Source organism: Mustela putorius, unplaced genomic scaffold (assembly GCF_011764305.1).
Source record: "Mustela putorius furo isolate JIRA1106 unplaced genomic scaffold, ASM1176430v1.1 tig00003898_pilon_pilon_pilon, whole genome shotgun sequence".
NCBI classification, from domain to species: domain Eukaryota; kingdom Metazoa; phylum Chordata; class Mammalia; order Carnivora; family Mustelidae; genus Mustela; species Mustela putorius.
The window spans coordinates 2,568,901-2,590,088 of record NW_025422047.1 but is presented as its reverse complement, the minus strand read 5'-3'; the positions used below and the strand labels follow the sequence as shown (position 1 = coordinate 2,590,088).

The 21,188-nt window shown below is 35.0% G+C and overlaps 1 long non-coding RNA gene across 1 annotated transcript in view; it reads left to right on the top strand.

Moving 5' to 3' along the window:
* The first annotated feature begins 1,283 nt into the window (after window positions 1–1,283).
* LOC101686442 overlaps window positions 1,284–21,188 on the top strand; it is a 44,038-nt gene continuing 24,133 nt past the window's right edge. Inside the window, exon 1 of the long non-coding RNA XR_001179118.2 lies at window positions 1,284–1,445. This is a non-coding gene — a long non-coding RNA (uncharacterized LOC101686442). The remainder of the gene's footprint in view (window positions 1,446–21,188) is intronic.

Below are 21,188 nucleotides of genomic sequence, written 5' to 3'. Positions count from 1 at the left end.
ATCTTAGAACTTGTGTGCCAAATTGTGTAAGATATTCTTCCAATAGCTACATGTGTGACTCTTTTGTGAGCTCTACAGACAGTTATGAGGACAGATTTGGAGTTGCATATGGGACTGTCACATGATTTGATTGCCTTGTCTTCCAGGCACTGAGATTTCTTTTCACTGAGCTTTAATACTGAGGAATTTTTAGTTGTGATGGAAGTTCAGCAAAGTCTCTATTAAAGAAATTGCACACCCCAGGAATGGGGAAGAAAAAAAAAGTTTTTACTCAACACCACTCTGCATTTGGCATCTCTATATACTGAACAGTTCATATGTTTACTTTTTCCAGTAGTGAAAAAAATTCACAGAATTTTTATGAAAATCAGAGAGTTAAGAGCCTTTATTATCCTCCTTGCTCTTTTGGAGCAAGATCTAGTAGATGTCTCGACAGAAAAAGGAAGCAGATGCTTTGTAAAAAGGTCTCATATAATTCATGTCCAATTATAGAGAATGATCTACAGAAAAAAAAAATGTTATCTATCAACTGTTAGGAGCCAAAAATACTGTGCCTTTAGTCTCTGAAACAGAAAGGTGCAAATCCATTTTCAACTTTACAGAGACATATTGAAAACCCTCTTTCAGGACCCAAACACCACAGCCCCTCATCCCACTGAACCACAGTACCACCCTTGAGGGACACACAACATTAAAACAAGGTCTTTCTCTTAATCTTATTTCAGATGTTTCTCAAGAATAAATAATACCCTAATAATATCTGTGTCCAGGGCATTAAGACATATAATATTTTTAAAGTGCTAATCACATATACCCAAAGAGCTTTTTTTTTTTTTTTTAATGCACAGTGTATGAGATTACTTATCCTCATCTTATTTTCACTCTGCAAAACAAATACAGTGGTTAATTTCTGAGAGCTACACCTATTAGGTTTGAAGTCTTAATTTAGAAATAATAACAATGGCTGGCATGTATCCATTGCCACTCTGAACCTAAACTATAGAGTTTAAAATAAATATTTTTTATACATTACTTCTAATCCTCAGAAAACTCACCAGAATGAGTATTATTATTATTATTATTATTATTATATTATTATTATTATTTTCCTTTTCCCTGTTGAGTAAAAAGTCAAAAATAGCTTGAATGAGGAGAGAAGTGTATTTTGCTGTATCAGACCTTAATTTCCTTCTTCTGTTTACATTGGAGAAGTCTCATACCTTGCGGGGGAAATTGCACTAACACCTTGCACCGTGAAACTTATGAGTGGTAGAACACAAGCAGAAGCTTCCATGTTCTTAAACCACACCCTGAAAATTCTGGAGGCCACGCATAGAGGCTCTGGACCTCACCACATTCTTGTGGCTCACTGTTACATAACAGGCAGCAAGTTCTTTGCAACTGCTCTGGATTCCTGGCAGAAGAGCTTAAGGACATATAAAAAGGTACCTACAGTATCTATTTTATTGCTAGTCTGCAAAAGAGCAATTTATGAAAAGGTTTGCTTCAGACAATACCAGGTCTTTCTCTGTGCATTTCATAACGCTTTGAACTAAATCTGGCATAATAAGATTTGATTGAACTGTTATGTTCTGCTGCGTAAGTGGCTGTGCACAATTGAGAAAGGAAATTACTTAATAGAAAGTTATAGTCATCACTAACTTTATCTTAATTCTCCAAAGCAATAAGTTAAGACTCATTCAAGAGCAGCTTAGAGCTCTGAGAAAATGTTGAAAAATATTCTGCTTGGAAACATTTCTGCCCCTGTGGTATACTGTACTTTCTGGAAATGGGGGTTTATCTCTGATATTTTGTTCACTTGGGGTATATTTTATCTTATTTCTCCAAAGACATTTGAACAGGGCCTTTTCTACCCACTCTTCTAAAATATTTAACAGAGATGATGTTTTTCAGAATGAGATCTGTACCCTGGTTTGAGGTTGTAACTCCTAGTTATCCCATAGACATCAAAAGCCATTTCTGAAATATACTGAATTTAGAATGTACCATTATTTATACTATTATATCAACAGAAAGTAATGGGTACTTAAAATAAATAATAGATTAAGCTGATGATTGGAATTTATTCTAGAAAGAACTTACAAGAATTTTTTCTCTGTTAATATTAAAAATTATATTGCAATGCCATCATTATTTGCTGTGGTATTAATATCTACCTAATAAATCTATGAGATGTGAACAACCAGTTAAACTAGCAGGAGTATTAGTAAGTTTAGAGCTTCATAACATTGCTAGTTGCAAAGGAAATACGAAAAAATTTTCCAAATATCAGCAGTAACCAATTAGAAAGATAATGGAGGAAAAAGACAACACGCACAGTAACATCAAAAAACTGTAAGAAATTTCAGGACCTCTATGAAAAAAACATAAATACTTATGGTTGGTGAAGCTTTAAAAAATTGAAAGGATAACACCATGTTTCTGAATGGAAGTGATTTAAAGATACATGGTTTTAAGTAGTTTTTATCCTTAATTTTATTAAAATCAAGTCTTATAAGGAATGCACTTAACAGAACAATTCTGAAGTAGATATGGAATCAAGCAGGGAAAAATAGCCTGGAAGAAGCTGAAAAGAAGAAACTAGAGGAGAGAGATGATATAGGGAAGGAGAGGGTGAAGAATAAGAAGCCTCATACCGCCAGATACTAAACTAGAATGCAGAGATACAATTAAAATCATGGGCATTGGTACAGCAACAGATAATAATCCCAAATTTGAAATCTCTCTTAAAATTACGTGCTTTCATACTTGTAGAGGTGGCTGTGTTGCCTTAGAGGCTGCCTGTTACTGATTTGGCAAACTTTGCTTTGGAGATGCCTGTCTTCCAAGAAGGAGCCTGCTCACTTCTACAGCTGATAACAAGGTGCAATTTGCCGACGGGCAGCACTAGCTCCCTCTTACTTTAGTTATTACAAAGTAATAATTATTGTTTTTCTGAATCCAACAGTCTCCAAAGCTCCAATATCTGAGCTTCCAATTGATAGGGAAAATATTTCCTGGATTTGTACTTTATTTTTGCTGTGGCTGACACGTTTGAATTTGAGCTATTTCACAGATTTCCCACCCCCCCCCCCCAAGTCCCTAGTGACTTCATTTGGTATTCAATGCAAGCTAAAAATAAGATGATATAAAAATTTAAATTATATAAGCTAAACTTGAGTTTTAATGTAGAATAAAAATATTTATTCATTACGTATTTCTTCTCACTTATCCACAGATGTTAAGTACCAATTTTCAAAAAGTTTCACCAAGGAAAGATTGTACAATATTTTCAGTGAGCCTATGGCACAAAGTAAATACTGGTCATCTTTATAGATCTTGAAAAATAAAGGTAATCTCTAAGCATGCCAACCATACCCACTCTATAACTAAAGGTAATGCAAATTACCATATCAAACTGAAAGTCTGAGTATTGCAGTTAGTGGTATTAGTTTCCTGCTTAGTTAATGTCAGTTTAGGTACTGCTTACAGTAATTTGCTACAGAATCATCGTAATTATTTTGCTGTTGTAAGAGAATGCATTTATAGCTAAGAAGAAAATGAGTTGGGGAAAGATCATTTTTCAGAGTTGACGTTTATGGCCAGTATTCTAAAATATAAGGAATGTATCTAGTTTTTGCTTTAAAAATGACTTGCTCTCAGAAGCTAAATGAACATTTTATAATTTTCTATACAGCAAAAGAAGAGTGTTTTTAACTTAATTATCTATGCCTGAAAAGATATTTGAGTGTATTCTTACTAGAATAATTAGTAATATGAACGTATCATAATAAGCTATTATACTCTTTCCAGAAATTTTTTGGTTCTTTGGTTTTCTTTGAAGGTGCTAGGAGAGTACAGACAGACATAATATTATTCAACATGCTGATACTTTTTAGGATCATAATGTTGGTTGTTAAAACTTCACTAAATTGACTTGACAGCTTCAAATTAAGTATCATCTTGTGTTTTTCCTTTCCCCATATCTTTTTAATGACAGTGTCATATAATATGATGGTTTTATGAGTGGTTTTGCTATCTCATTCATCAGAGTAATCAATGGGGAAAGGAGCCATATGGGTTGTAGTCCATTTGTATTGGATAGGACAGATGGCATTATTGATAGATGGAAATATTCCAAATATTTATCGTATAATGATATCACAGGGACTCTGACTTTTTAATTTTAATACTTTAATTTCTACAGTAATGGGAAAATTAAGTAACTTATTCAGTTATCATGTATCCATTTAATTATATCAATGTGTGAATGGTAGCATTAATTACCTTTCAATTAATAGTTTATTTTACATGATGGACATTTTCCTAAGTCTTTGTTTTACTTACCTGATTTCTGACCAAGCCATCAGTTCAATCTTGAGGATTTTAAGGTGAAAACAGTTTTTAGAGGAGACAGTAAGTTAAAGATGGGATCCCAGAAGTGAATGAAGTAAAGATTCCATAAGAGTTCTTCCCCAATATCACTTCCTCTAGGAGGCAGAGAGGGAAGAGGTAGTCTTAAAGATTCTATACATTTGCCTCTTGCATAAATTTCTACCCCCAATAGATTTGCTAAAATTATGTTCTAATATAAGTGTGAACATAAGGACAGAAAGATATGATTCATGTTCTAGTTATATTTCATTTTCTCAATTTGAAATTGAGTCATTTGAGGAAGGGTTACTGCTGTGTAGTAAAGTCAACGTACTGTCCTCACAAATGTTTGACACCATCCCCAAATCACATTTGCAATAGTTGAAATAAATGAAATCCAGTGGGAAGGAGGTCTTCACTATTTACTCTATATACTTTTGTATTGTTTAAATGCTTACTGACTGCATATAGCCATGCTTTGCTTTTGTAATTGCAAAGTAAAAAGATGATAGTTTGAGTCATTTCCAAACTTCTCTTGCCATTGTTTTATTTTTAAAATGGTATCAAGCCCTACTATTGAAAGCTTCCTATGTGTAAATACTATGTATTAAAACTCTTTGGATAGTACCTCCAGGTAACTTTCTATTTTATTTAGAAGTAATGTAAATTCTTTAAAAACATGACCATTTTTTGCAAACTATAATTTAGGACACATTGTCTAACAGTATTGTTGTTGTTAATTTGTGAGTTTGTTACTGTGAAAAAATTACAAAAGCATAAAAACTAAAGGCTTTTACATTTAGTTATAAATTTATCAATCTGTAACTGACTGACACCACTAAATTCCCAGTATCTAGCTAACTGCCTTACACATATAGAGAGCTCAAATGTTTGCTGGTGGATAAACAAGGAAGGATGCTATACACCAAAAACATCTGGAAACATAGAGTTTAGTTCAGTATTTTCAAAGTTATAGGGTGATCCCATGAACCAAATAGAAACTTTATGCTAAAGTTTGGATAAGATCACTCTTTTTAAAAAGTTTATAGATACAGATTATGTAATCATATTGAAAGGAGAAGTTGACAAAGCTTTACTTAGTCACAACTGTCCAATAGCTTCAGTGAGCCAGGAAGAGGACATGGTAAGTTAGACCTATCCTGTTCAAGATAGACTGTTGGCCATGTATGACTTAGAGCAATCAACACTGTTTGTATTCCTATTGCCCTGGCAAATACAAATGAATCAAGTACACCCTGACAGTTCCAGATTTCTCCAACACAGGAGACAGTTTCAGAAGTGCTGATGAAATTGACGTAGATAATATTCTGATAGAAATCTTAGGACCAGTCAAGCCAGGAAAAAGACTAGCACCAAGAGAAGTGATATGAAATTTGAAACATTCTATACATATTTCCTATTTCTTTAAAAACCATCAAAGTCTCAGGAGTATAAAAGGCACAGGGTTTTGTTTCGTTTTGTTTCTGGCCGCTAAAGCCTTTTATTTCCTTCAATTATGGAATCACATATATGAGCGCTTTCCAATAAAGTTTGGGAATAATTTTTCTCTGAACCTTGTATCTACCTTTGCAGCCTTTATCCTTCCCCAGTCTGTTCTAATTTTCTCATTATTGATGTTTGTCTCTCCTGCTCTCTGCTCCTCCTTTGGTGCTCTTTCACACATTGAGGGACAGAAACAAAGACGTATCAGCTATTCGTTTGGATCATCAAACAGGAAACTTTTCAGGCAACACTGCAGTGTAGTTACATTATTATGTGGTTCTTGTTTTAAGAAGATTTTATTTTTCCTTTCTTATTTCAGTTTTGTGTATTTGGAGAAGATTTCTTATATCTTCCCACTGATAGAAAGAAGAGAAAATATCTAGAACTGAGCAGATATCTAAATATATTCAAACACATATATAGCAAATGAATGACTCTTTTCACTGTATTTTATTAAAGGTTTTTCTCTTTAAAGTTCTTATCTACAATTTGAGCATGACCCTTCCTCTCTCCCCAACAAAACACCATATATTCCTAAAAATAAAGCATGAAGACTAAACCTCAGAATTTAATTTGTCCTAAGAATTTCAGTATGGCCCCAAATTATCTAAAGAGAAAGAGTATTAAATTTGTGTTTTAAACAAGCAAGACCTGTATGGAAGCAAATTTTCTTTATAATATTTTAAGAACACTGGAATATTTATTGAACTAATCTTCTTTTTAAGATGTACTACTCGGGGCGCCTGGGTGGCTCAGTGGGTTAAAGCCTCTGCCTTCAGCTCAGGTCATGATCCCAGGATCCTAGGATCGAGCCCGCATGGAGCCCCGCATCGGGCTCTCTGCTCAGCGGGGAGCCTGCTTCCCTTCCTCTCTCTCTGCCTGCCTCTCTGCCTACTTGTGATTTCTGTCTGTCAAATAAATAAATAAAATCTTAAAAAAAAAAAAGATGTAATGCTCTTACAGAAGAAACAATATAAAGTGCTTAATAATAAATTTCTGAATTTAGTCCCTACTCGTTTGGACTTTGATGTAATCAAATTTGTCAGGAAAAAAAAATTGTTTTCAGGCTACCTACTTAATTTCTGAAGATGAGATGATAGTAACTGATCATGCTGTGAATAAAGAAATAAATTTTGGCATACTAAGGCAGTATATAAGCTGAAGTTCTTGAACAAAAGCAGCCTGTCAACTATGGTGCATTTAAGTACAGGAAAGATTGATGTTTGCCAAATGTCAAATCAGAGAGAAGAAAAATGTTTTCAAGCTTAGGGGATTGCCAACAATAAAAGGGAAAATAAATAAAAATTTAGATGTGCAATATTGTTATACCTTGTCAAGGAAATGTTAATTGAAATCAGGTCTCCTTTTTGAAAACATAATGTAAAATTTCCACCAAGAGATTACTCAAGAGTCTGACAATTAACGCAAAAGTAGAATTTTAAAAGATACAAAGAGATGGCTGACATTAACAAAAATTGTGCTGTTAGATAATCAAAAAGCTATGCCCTAGATTTCATTGTCAATAAGCTCCTACCGATTAATTAATATAATTGGTTATGTTACTGAGAGAAAGCTAAGAGTTTTGAAAATTATCGACATGAACCATGTGGGACTCCATCCTGAATTCAATAGTTAAAATATGCAGGTTTCTGTTTATTTATTCTGCATTATCAGGTTTATGACATTTATTTGGTAGCTAGATATTGTTGTGAATGTGCAATGATTTGAGTTATTAAAATACAGTTTGCTTATGATCCATGTTAAGAACATGCAGTGCATTCAAATAACTAGGTAACATTAGGCCTTTCATCTCAGAACAGTATGTTTCATTTCCCTAGGGTTGGGATTAAATTGAGATTTGGTATTCATTTGAAGTAATTGTAATGAGAATATTTAACATGGGTCAAATGGAGAATAGTGGCACCCTGGAAATGCTTAGAAATAATTTGCCTTTTTATACATTTTTCCACAGTGGGATTGAAAAAGATTACCACGCCTTGTTTAACGATGTTATATTGTTCTATTTGTGAATCTAATGAAATCTTTGGCAGGAAAGAGCACAAATTGCTTAAATGAATTTAAGAAAGAAAATAAGAAGGCATCTGAATCAAATAATTATACATTTGAAGCACATGAGATACTATGAACAATCTTTACCTACAGAAAATCAGAGATATGTATATTTTTTTTAAAAAACCTCTTAATATTTTCTTTTTAGTCTCATAATGGGAAGTGGAGGAAAATGGTATTTTATTTGCCCACAGACTTGGGAAAGAATTGCTCAGCAGAGCTATGTACCCACAACAGATTTTTCCAGACTCCGTTTTCCCCCTGAAGCAGTCTTTTTATTTGAGCCCATAAGTGATTTTCCATCTTTCTCACTGAAGTGCTCAGGTATATTAGCACCGTACTCTCTCAGGACATTGACTTTGTTAAAGCCAGAGGAAATAAATTATTTCTTTGTGCTGGTTGTTTGTGATTGCTAAACTGAAGCAGCCTGTGAGTAAAAACTGGCCTGTCACTGAATGACCAGTTATTGAAAATCATGTAAAAATTATATTAGAGTGAATGGTATCATGTGATCTTAGAAAAAGTTTCTTTACCAAAGAATGTAAATACTGATAAAATTCATTGAGCTCTAAATGATATTCAGAAATTGTTTTAGTGCTAAAACACACCCAGTGATTGCTTAAGGCTAGATTATACTGTCTCAAGAGAATATGATAAGTTGGGTCATGTAACAGGCTAAAAATAATACATTTTCCAAAAGAGTTACAGGCTTTTGCCCTAAGTAAAAATGTATTTTTGTTGAGCCCATTCTAGCATGGAAGCTTATTTGAACGTTCTGATAAATCCAGACATTACTTCGGGAAACAAAGAGGTGTCTTCCCAGTACCATTAGGAGTTAATGTATTACTACAGCTACTGTTCATTGTTTATGCTTAATGAAGGCCTTTCAAATAGGCCTGGAAAACAGCTACTATGTTGTACATAGCAGACACAGTCCACATCAATATCTGCAACAAGTCAAAGATGCCTAGCAATAGCACTATTATTTAAGATTACTCTGGAAGTTCTCAACAATTCAGTAAGCCACTGAACTGCTAAGATTTATTAGGAAAAAGGAAAGCAAATTATCATTTTCATGAAATGTATAATTGCATACAATATAATTCAGGTAAAACATACCTAAAATTGCCCAGGGCTTAATCATTCTGTTTCAAAAGAATATAATGAATTGGAATAATGGGAATGGCCTTATATAATATGACTTTTTCTAATACATTTGCAGACTCTTGCCTTAAGTAAGGGTTTGTGTTGAGCACATTCTCACATGGAGAATCCAAGTGAATCAACTGGGAAAATTACTTGAACTAAAAAGAGAAATTAACTAAGATTGCAGGATATAAAATAAATAATATATTTTTAAATTTTTCATCCACCAATACTGTCTTGATTTGGGCGTTGTGAAGAGAGGAAATGAAGTCATACAACAATCACAGTTATAAGATAATTGGTTATATTCTTAAAAATTGCACAAAATCCTGTCTGGAAGGAATTACAAAATTTTCCTGTGTAACATACAAGATGATAGCTTCTGAATGGGAATATTGTAAAGAGGGTATTTAACATACAGGTATAACCTTAGCACATCAGTCAGAATTCTAGTGGGATTATTTTAGAAACATGAAGAAATTATTCTAAAATGTTTAGGATTTGAAATAGTAGAGGACAATTTTCAAAATATTAGTAAGAACTGATACAACCTACTAAATATGAAACTATTTTTCTAACACTACAGTGTTTAAGATGGCATGGTACAACTGCAGCCAGATTCGTAAAATGGAAGAGATCAACACAAAATTAACCTTACATTTCTAGGAACCAAATAGGACAGAAACTCCTAATACTGTAAATAGGATGGATTATTCAGTGAATGATAGAGATTTGGCTAGAATTTGGAAGGAAAAACAGAGTGATACAATAGAATTCAGACATCAAATATAATTTTTAAGAAATTTTAATTACATAGAAATGCTCATAGAATAGAAAAAATTAGGGGCTTCTCAGTGGCTCAGTCATTTAGGCATCCAAGTCTTGTTCTTAGCTCGGGTGTTGAGATCAGGGTTGTGAGTTCAAGCCCCATTTTGAGCTCCACCCTAAGCATGGAGCCTACTTAAAAATATAAAGAAAAATTTGAAAATATTTATACATTATGAGTTTAATCAGGTAAAATACATATGCATGTATGTATATGTAAAATAAACTGGTAGGAGTTACACCAGAATGATATAAATAGTTAAAAAAAAAAAAAAAAGAGGGGGGAGTATTGGTATGATTTCAGGTGATTTTAAATTTCTTCTTTATACTTTTTATAATTTCCAGTTTTTTCTTCAATTATGGCATATTATATAATCAGAAAAATAAAAATTTTTGACTTTGGATTTTAAAACATGGAGTGCCTGAGTGGCTCAGTGGTTGGGGACTTGATTTTTAATTTAAGCTGGGTTCATGATCTTTGGGGGGTGGTAGGTTCAAGCCCCAAGTTGGGCTCCTCTTGGCTGGAGTCTGCTTGTCCCTCCCTCTCCTCTCTTCCCTTCCCCCAACTCACTGCATGTGCACTCTCTCTCAAATAACTGGATGATAAAGCTGCCATCATGTTATCCTAGTATGTAACAAATATTATACATTCCCCATCATAAAACAATGACAGTCTTGCCTCAAGAAGATGCAGTTTTGTTGTTGTTGTTTTTCTTTTCCTTTTGCAATGTACAGTTAGAAGACTATCTATAACCAGGGAGCATACCACAGTGCTCACCATTATATTCACAACATTTAGATAATTTTTTTTAAAGTAATCTCTACACCTAATGTGGGGCTCGAACTTAGGACCCAAGTGTCACATGCTCTCTAATTGAGCCAGCCATGTGATCCAGCAAAATGCTTGATACATAGTGGGCATGCAAAAAATATTTGACTAAAGAAATACCTAATTAATCTATACAAAACTCATCTATTTGCAAAAATATTAATGGATTGATTCTTTCGAATAATTTTTTTCACATTAGTCATTTTTCAAGGGAACGATCTGATCAATAAATGCCAATTCTTTTATTATCTAGTATCTAATTTGAACTAATTAAAAATGTTCCTCTTTTAATTTAACCAAAGTAGATGTAGGCGAGTACACAAGGCAAGAACTAAGAACACTAAAAAACATCTTCCTGCCTTCTATTTTGCCATGCTAGCCCTAGAATTCTGTCATCTTCCTGGTTTTGTAAACCTAACCAACCCCTCAGACTATACCACCATGACACCTATTATTCAAAACCTCTCTTCTCTATCCTTTATTTCTTTGTTTTCTAGAGAATCTCTGGGCATTTGGCTTAAATTCGCCATTGGAATCTAGTTTATTTCCTTGAGGAGGCCCATACTTCTCCAATGGGGAAAGAGAAACCACTCTGATGCACCTCCCCTTTGAAGAGCCCAGCCTTTAATTCATAGGGAATCATTTTGCATTAAACTAACTGCCTGGAGTTTACTTTGTAATAGCATTGCAATGTCAGACTGTTACCCTTTTTGCTACCCTTCTTCAAGCCCTGGTGCCTTCATTTAATGTTTTTTTTTTTTCTCTCTTTTTTTCTTTCATATATCCATTGGCCTCTTGCATCCCACTCAACATTTTCCTGTTCTATTTAAAGAGGATCTTTTCCCCTGGTGTCATTTATATTCAGCCATTTTGCTGAATTATATTCAGCCAATGTGTTGTAGTTACTCCATTCTTTTTTATGGCACAGAATAAAAGCTTGGTAATCTGTCATCCCTAAATTACATTAGAAAAAAAAATAATGACATGAAAAATAATTGATCTAGAAGTCAAGAAATTTCTGGGTTCTGATCCTTACTGTTTTCTCTCAGTCACAAGTTAAAATGAATGACAGTTAATTCAACTATGACCTCAATTTTCTTACAAAATAATATTCCCTTCTATCTCTAACATTGCCTTTGACCATTTCATTCATTTATTTATTCAACCAATTCCATTTATCGAATTCTTACTGGTTTTTCCAGCACTGTGTCAGGTATTCAGTTAGGATACAGAAATTATTAAGAGATAGTTCTCACCTCCATGATACAAGTTGCATTGCTTTCTGCATGAAACCCTGAGGGAGCTGATTATTTTATAACTGAAACGTTGAATCTTAACTTCTGACAGAGCTTCCTAGACAGGGTCTTTTAAAAGTAGAGCATTAAATTTTGTAATATCATGCTATCAAAAGGATAATAAATTATTTTTTAAATAATTTCTATATTTAGATGCATTTAGAGTATTATTTTAAAATAATGCATTTATATTTTTTGTAATCACTTCCCAATTGTACTTATAGTAGTATGTTACCTATGTTCAATTTTAAAGAATTTTGAGTAGACAACTTTCTTCCAGGATGACTTTTCAGATAAAGATTTCTGGTCCTGTTATGCTTTCCATTAATTTCAAAATATAGGAAGGTGCATCCTTGGTTTCCTTAAAGAAAAACTTAACACATTTCAAATTTGCTCACCTGAGGAAACTGCTTTTAAAAGAAAGAGTAGATAGTTTTCCAAGATGAATAGTTCTTTCTGACTTACACTTGACTCAAAGGATAGAATAAATGAATAATTTTGTATGCAAGTTTCTTGGTTTGCTTACAACTTTCTGCTAAGACTCCAGAGACCTTTAAGCAAAGGATTCCACCCAGTACATTTGTTGTATGTGTATGTGTGTGTACATTTTTTTTCCAGAAAGCATATGTTAGAAGGGCTATTAAGCAATTAGCTTCATGCATATAGATAGTTCATTTTGCACCAAACCATATGATGTGATTGGAATTTATAGAAAACCATCTTTCTTGCCAGGAATTGAGGCAAGTTAATTCTCTAGTTTGGAGAAGTGTGGTCTTATGGCTGCAATCTGTACCCTTAAAAATTAGGAGCCTAGTATTCTATATTCAATAGCATAAGAAAGTATATAAAATATGAAAAATTATCTTTATTAAATGTAGAAATTGAAAAATGGAAGAGAAAACTCAAGTAGAGTACCTGGTTCATTTTTCATGCTCACTAAATGTTTGTTAACTTACAATAAAATGAAACCAGCGGGGGTTGAGATTAGTTATTTGTTCTGGTTTGTTGTTTTTTATAAAAAAAAAAATATGTGCTATAAAGTTTTGTGTCATTGTCAGATTTGGCTCGGAGTTTTCTAGCAGTCTATGCAAAAAAAGAACGCAATCAGTGAAAGAACCTGTCATGTCAATGAGATGGAAACAAACTGGCTACTCAGGTGAAGCCCAACTACTTTTAGGGATTTAATAACTCATTCCAAAATGAATGAATGATGCTGAAGGCTGTGAAAGGTTTCTTCCATTTGCATTTTTAGGAGGTCCCTTGGCTCTTCGCTGTCTTGACAGTAAACAGCAAAGAACTTCCTGTCGCTATTTCTCAGGTCAGTGGTCAAGGAAAACTGCTTTCAGGGGGACAACACACCACCACTGCTTGATAGGATAATGCATCTTAATTCAAAAAATATTCTGAAACACCTAGAAATCCTGAAGCACAGATAGATCAATTGCATATACTTCAGGCATGTATACATTTTCCATGTGTAAAATAAGATTCATTGCCACCTTATAAAGTTCTCATTTTGCTTTACAATGGGAGTGTGTTACCATCTTGTCTCGTTTTTATGGTACTCATGTCCCTGGCCCAACCATTAATCAAGATTTTTTTTTTTCCTCTTTTTTGAGGGGTAGAGATTATGTTAAAAATCCATGGAATGTCTCCTGCAAGAGGTAAAATTCTGTATGATTGGCCTTTTGTAAATATTAAGCAAAACCAGTAAATCAAAATGATCAGATTAACATTTTAACAGAAGCATCCATATGAAAGGAAATGTTGACATTCTTTATGAAAACTGCTTTTTCCTTTTACTGCTGCCATTTTTATTGTGGATTTCCCTGTTCAGCACTTAGTTCCAATTTTTTAAATGATCCATTTCAACACTAGACAGCAATATTCTTCCAGTCATATGAGTTTTTGGTTGCATTTTATTACACTAAAGATTGCAGAGCTCTACTGTGAATTATAGTATTAACATTTCTTGTATTTTAGAGGACTGTGTTCAGAAGAATTCATGTGACTGAGTCCAGGAATTCTTTGTTTGGGCCTTTGAAGAGTGAAGTCCAGTGTAACTTAATCTTGAGTAGTAACTGGATCAGGAGTAATTTCAAAAAATTCAAAAGTACAAAAGAGCAGTAGATAATTCATTCAAGAATCCCAAGAGGTGTTTGATTTAAAGTTGACTTATTCAGGAAAAAATAAATAAAAAATAAAAAATAAAGCTGGCTTACTCAGTTGAAGGTGATAATACTTTCAAGTAGTTATCTGAATGTAGTAGATACCTGAATATAGTTTTTTCCCACAACTTTGCTTATAACTTGGTTGCCTAAACTCAAAATGCAGTTTTCTTAGAAACAACACGTGCATTCAAGTCCATCCAATGGATACTTAAGTGCCAATGCTATCACAACCCTTAAGAACTTACTTGCTGCTGGTGTGGAAAAAAAGGCAAGGACACAAATAACTCAGCAAACCTCTTTTCAACACATTGTCAAGTGCCTTATAAAGCAAGCTCAAACATGGCAGGGAGCCACCACTGAATTTCAGAGTCAAAAAATGCATAAATTGTTACAAGCTTATTCTATAGATCAGCTACTCAGAATTTGGGAGGTTTGTGCTAATACCTTACTCTCAACTGATTGTCATTTCTTTTCCCTCTGCATAAGTACCCTGCTACACAGCTACCCCCCCCCCAGATTGCATGGGGTGATATAAAGCTATTCTGGCAGAACTTTACTGGACTTAAGAACTTTACTCTCTTTTTAATAAGCTTAAAATCTCTACCAAGGAGTTTCTTTTCACTTAGGTATACGATTAATATCAACACCCCCTCCCAACAAAATAACAAATTGACAAAGCATTTTTATCTCTTTTATCTCTTCACCAGAAATGGCAGAGTTTCTGACACCATCGTCTATTTTCTCTTGTGGTGAATTTATTTTATGATCTCTTTAGCATGGCACAGTATTCTTGTTAGTATTTTTGAGAGTTACTTATACTGTTTTACCTTGGATTTCATGTTTGTGTTTGGAAGCAAGTTTTTTTTTTCTTTTTCCTGTGGATCTCATTACAAATGTGATTGAGAATCCTATTCTCTTAAACGATAAATACCTCATTTTATCAACACTTGCAGTTCTCACCTAGTCTCCCAATCGGAGATGTTATTTAAAATATTTAACATCTACTGTAGTACCCACTCTTGACCCACCAGCCAGCCCACCCTTCCAGATTCTTTTGTCTCTCCTTAGCTTCTTCAGAGCCAAATTCCCATGGAGACTGAAGTTCTCACAGCTTCAGAAGAGACAAGGACAATCCGTAGGCATTCCTGTAGGAGCCACTGGCCATGCCCTGGGAGAGAAGTCTTGAAGAGATTGACTGGTGCAGGCATCAACTAGTCAGAGGAAGTTTCTGCAAAGCAGAGCATGCAACTCTTTGCTGGCTTTATGAGGGCATCCTGGATGAGAAGCCAGCATGGCCGGGGCACTCTTACTAACATGTGGGGGGGTTTTAAAATATTTTAATAATCTCTGGAGCTTTACCTGTAAACACTATTATTTTTAATAACCCATTATAAGAAACTGGATCTAAAGACTTACGGCAGTTGTGTGTGAGTAAAAGGGCATTTCAGCCTGCTGTCTTAATGTTTCTTTGTCTCCCATACTTGAATCTAACTTTCTTCTGCTTCGAATGTAGGTTCAGTGCCTGCAAGACTTTTGGTATCTGTTTAATCAATTACCTCTTTCCTTCCTAAGCCTTAGCTTCCTCTTCTGTTAAATGGTTTATGTTATTAGTGTTTCAACATATGGTCACTGTGAGGTTTAGATGAAATAAAACATATGAAACCCTTAGTACAATGGTCTGGAATAGCACTAGCCACTATCGCCTTTTCATAGGATCTGCAGTTAACAGATCTTATAATCCTATATGCAGGTACATAGCTGATTGGTACATTTGACTACATGAACACATACTGTGCATTGTGTTAGGACGGAAAGATGACCAGAAAAGTAGGTTATTATTGGGTATGAAAAGTTTTCCTGCTTTTAGACCCTATAGGGATATTGTGGACTTTGACAACTTGAAGAAGCCTGGGGTTGCAGGGGCTGATGTCAGCTCATGGCTTCTGGGCTTGTATTCCTAATGAGAAAGAGGTATTCTTGCTCTCTAGACAGAGGGAGATCCTTTGTCAAGCTTTAGGTCTCCCTGTACTCATATATTATCTTTTCCTTTGACTTTTGCTCTAAACCAGGGAATAGAGCATATCTTAAAAGCACTATCGTCAGGAAACCCCAGGCTCTTTCATTTCTGGGCAACATGAATGAGAAGACTGTCATAAAAAATAGGGAATCTTCGAAGGAAATAAATAAAAATGAGTCCTAGAGGGCAGCATAAAAAAAGTGTAGAGGAAAATTCTGTTAACAAGTAAATGAGTATTTTTAACAAGGGTTTCTTGTCATCCCCTCTGACTGGCATCAGAGTCTTCATTTGAACCATGTTATCTTAGGTGCTCTGAGCACATGTCAGTTATAATCGACTCTCCTGATGAAGACTAAACATCAAAATAAGAGCGTGAAGTAAGCGGCGTGCCCCACCATTTGCTGAGAACTTCTTCGGGCCATGTCTGTTTCCTCTTCGCTCTCCGTGTTTCATCATATTCATGATACGCTTTTTTGTGTGTTCTGACTTTCCTTCCTGAAAGTCTTATTCACAAATAGGTGTTGTTGTCCCAGTCACATATTGGTTTGGCACCGACTAATTACTTAACCTTCCTTGATGTTTTCTTCACCATGCATGAGGTGGTAAATATTCCTCAGGTGCATTTTGAAACCTCCCAGCGAATTCTCGAGTTGGGATTTCTAAACCAAAACTGTTTGTATTATTCTAACTCTAAAGTTTCTTAGTTTGAAAAATATTATTTCTTTATATTCTTTGAAAGGGTCTTATTTAAAACATTTTCCTCCTGTTCTTCCTATGCAACTACCTTCATTACTTCCCATGAACACTGCCGTGTCCATCTAGATTAATAAATGAAAGCCAAAAATAAAAGGGAGAGAAAAATGTGCAGCTGATTTTATATATAAGAAAGTATTAAACAATATCTGCAAAAGTTAAACAGTACCCAAATTCTAATCATTTATCTTTGGTTTGCATGTCTGTTGATATGATTTTCTTTGTTAAAGAAAAAAATCCCTTTTTTATATTAAATGAAAAAAGTCCTTTTTCATGAAGTTGGAATCTTTAGCAAAACCAGATTTAGTGAGTGTCCCAATGTCTCTGTCTTTGCATTGTTTTTACAAAGGGGAAATCTCTGAAAACTTTTTACTTCAATGATACTATTTCATGAAAATACTATTCAGATAGTAATCACAGGTATTATAAATTTAGTTTCTTTTTTTTAAAGATTTGATTTATTTATTTGAGAGAGAGACAGTGAGAAAGATCATGAGAGGGGAGAAGGTCAGACGGAGAAGCAGACTCGCCGTGGAGCTGGGAACCCAATGTGGGACTCAATCCTGGTAATCCAGGATCATGATCTGACCTGAAGGCAGTGGCTCTACCAACTGAGCCACCCAGGTGCCCATAAATTTAGTTTCTTAACACATACATTGTATTTACACTTGTTACTAGTATTACTTTTGAGATGGAAGATAAGAATTTAGTGTTATAAGTATATGAAAAATTCTCTTTGATCTATTAGATCTTTTAATATTCTTCAATATAACACATATCATTTTGAGTTATAAGCATTAACTTACACCTCTGTCTCTTTCCTCGTTTCAAGATTGGCAGTTTCTAGAAAGCAACAACCTTGTGTGCCTTATGTTCATTTCTTAACCCACAGGTTCTTGGCATGGAGCCTGGCAAATGGTAGATGTTTAAAAATGCTCTGTAAATAAATAAATGAATGATATTGATGTTACAGATGCACACAAATTGTGTAGGGTTGTTATAAGGGTACAGATTCAATAGTCTTATAAAATAATGTCAGTTAATTATCTGTATCTTAACATACATCAAGAAGCAGCAAAGAACCCTATAAAGATCAATAATCAAGCTTAACCCCAAGTAGGTATATAACTCCATCTTGTGTAGCAAAATGGATATGGTCACTCAAGACCTTTTTTAAAGCTTGGGTGGCACCTATAGTTGGGGCAATAATGGTTTAACCTGACAGTAATGGTCAGTAGGAGAAAAAAGAGCTATTTTGCTTTCAAATGGGATTACACCCTAAAGAGAGGCAAGTTGTGCTCAAAAGATAGGGTAGAATAAGGAGGGAACTGAGTTTATGGTCTCTCCTTGTACCAGCCACCAACCCAGGAGTGCTACTATTGCTTCCTTCAGTTTTTACAGCAGCGCTAAGAGTTAGGCAGTGTTACTCCCCTTTACTAATGAGGAAACAAGTTTCTCTCAGCTATCAAGTAGGGGTCCCGGGATTTAAATGGCAGCTGGAGAATACAAACCCCGTTCTTTCATGCAGAGAACATGTGTTTCACCCCTGTCTTAAGTCCTTTGTAAAATAAGGCAGGGCATAAATCAGTGATACAGATTATTCCCATCAGCCTTATCAGAAGACAGATCCATCTCAAGTGGGGAGAGTATCAGGGAAGGTCTTCATAGTGGAAGAGCACAGACTTTGACTTGAGATGAACTGTGATCCATACTCCTGTTCTGCATCTTGGTGATCTTGTGCAAGTTACTTACTCTTGCTAATCTTAATCATTTATAAGATGAAGATGGTCATAGAGTTTCCAAATGACAAGAACAAGCAATGCCTGAAACAGAGAAGGCCTTCAAAAGTGGTGATTGCTTGAATCACCATTTACATAGAATGATGCTTCATTCTTCTTTCTGGGTATGCTACTTAAAGAAAGACTTGGCGGTTGGACCACAAGAGAAAAAGAAAAACATTGTCTCTAGGGAGAGCTTAGTTGATTTTATTACAAGGGTATATACCTCAGGGTACAGGTCAGTTTGATAGAAAATGCCTTTGACGCACAATGAAATACGGCCCATTACGCTAAATTTATATTTTTGCTTGTTATTTGCTTCATTATAAAGTGATTGATAATACATCTTGAAATTCATCAAAATTTCAAACAAACTACTTTTTGAGAAAAAAATTTACAAAAGTGCCTTCAAGGGATTTGCAGACGTACCGTAAATTATAATCAGTGCCATAACAAATGCAATGGAAAAGTCAAATAGGGAGAGATAATTTCAAGTTTAGCAGATAATTCCAGTGTTGGGGTCTGCCTGGCTCTTAAATTATGGAACTGGCTCTCTGAAGCAAAAGGAATATGAGAAAAATGGTAAAAGGGACACTAAGGCCAGTACCTCTGTGGTACCAATATGAGAATAGTGACAGAAAAAGTAAAGCTGGTGGCAATTCTAAAACACCTAATCATGACAAATCATTTACATACTACCTTTACAGTAAGAATTAGGGCAAAGAAGTGATCATCTCGTTGCTTGGGCAGCCTACCATGAAGTTACAAGTTTAAAGAAAAAGTCACCCATGTTGTCTTTCTATTAGGTTTCTGTCCAGTCCAGCTACAAGGATGCTTCTCCAACTAGAAAGGCAGAACAATAACAACGCTAATACTAGTACTTTGTTACTGAGACCAAGCTTTTAATGCTTCTTCATATCCCAGGGCAATATCCCTCAGGAAACCAGAGTGCACAGAAATCATGAATTCTAACTGGTGAAAAGTAGGACTGGGTCCTTGCCACTCCCTTCTCTTAAACTTCTAATGAAATTACTTTATAAGACTACTTCTTAAATTATAAGATATAATAAATCAAAAATATAATAAAAGAGGCAGACCCAAGAAGCATCCAGACAACCTAATTATTGCCCCCAACCTTCCCACCAGGGGAAAAAAAAAAAGCAGCTAGACATAAACACTAATGAAATTTAAACCACTGCATCTGGCAGCTATTCCCCAGTTTATAAGTGGGTACCACTAAGCAATTCTGTCTACATCATTTTCAGCATTTACATCTATTCATTCAGCTATTGATGGTGCATTTGCAACTCAACCTGGCTAAATCCTCCAGACTGGAATCCTACTCAAAATTAGACCATAATGAAACAGCATCCTGCAGTGGAAAGAGCACAGGCTTTAGACAGATGGGTTTTTAGGCAGGCTCTCCAAACGATTAGCTGTGTAATTATAAAATGGGGATAATAGTACCCACTTGTCAGTTGTCATTGTGATTCAATGCTGTGATATATTTGAGGAAACTGATATTTATTGAGCACTTACCATGAGTCAGGTAGCCTACCATTTAATCCTCTAGGCAACTTAATTAGGTGGATATTATAGAGTCAGGCTTTGAACCCAAGTTTTAGTCCAAATTTCACACACCTTCCATACCACATAGTAAGATGTCAGACATGGTACTTAGCACAAAGCAAGCCCTCAAGAGATAGTTACTGAATGGAATAAATAGCCTGATTATAGTGGAAGTGACCAAATCATCAAATCTATTCCTTAAAGTTTAAGCCAAAATCACCTTTGATGCATTGTAAGGGAAAATTTGGGGATATCTCAACTAATGAGTTAGGCACAGGACTTCTACTTAAGCTATTTGAGTAAGTCATTTACCTAGAAGATCAGGGGTGTCTGGGTGGCTCAGTTGGGTTAAAGCCTCTGCCTTCGGCTAGGGTCGGGATCCCAGGGTCCTAGGATCGAGCTCCGAATCTGGCTATCTGCTCAGCAGGGACACTGCTTCCCTTCCTCTCTCTCTGCCTGCCTCTCTGTCTACTTGTAATCTCTGTCAAATAAATAAATAAAATCTTTTAAAAAATAAACTAAATAAACGAAAAGATCATTAAGAAATGAACTACACGGGGTACCTGGGTGGCTCAGTTGGTTAGGCGACTGCCTTCAGCTCAGGTCATAATCCCAGAGTCCTAGAATCAAGTCCAGCATTGGGTTCCCAGCTCAGTGGGGAGTCTGTTTCTCCCTCTGACTCTCTTCCCTCTCATGCTATTTCTCTTTCTTTCTCTCTCTCTCTCTCATAAATAAATAAATAAATAAAATTATTTTTAAAAAAAGAAATGAACTACACATACCCTAAAACATTTAAATTAAAACAAATAAATGTACATTAATTCACTAGTCTTTTGGTGTAGGACCTAAATCTTGTCC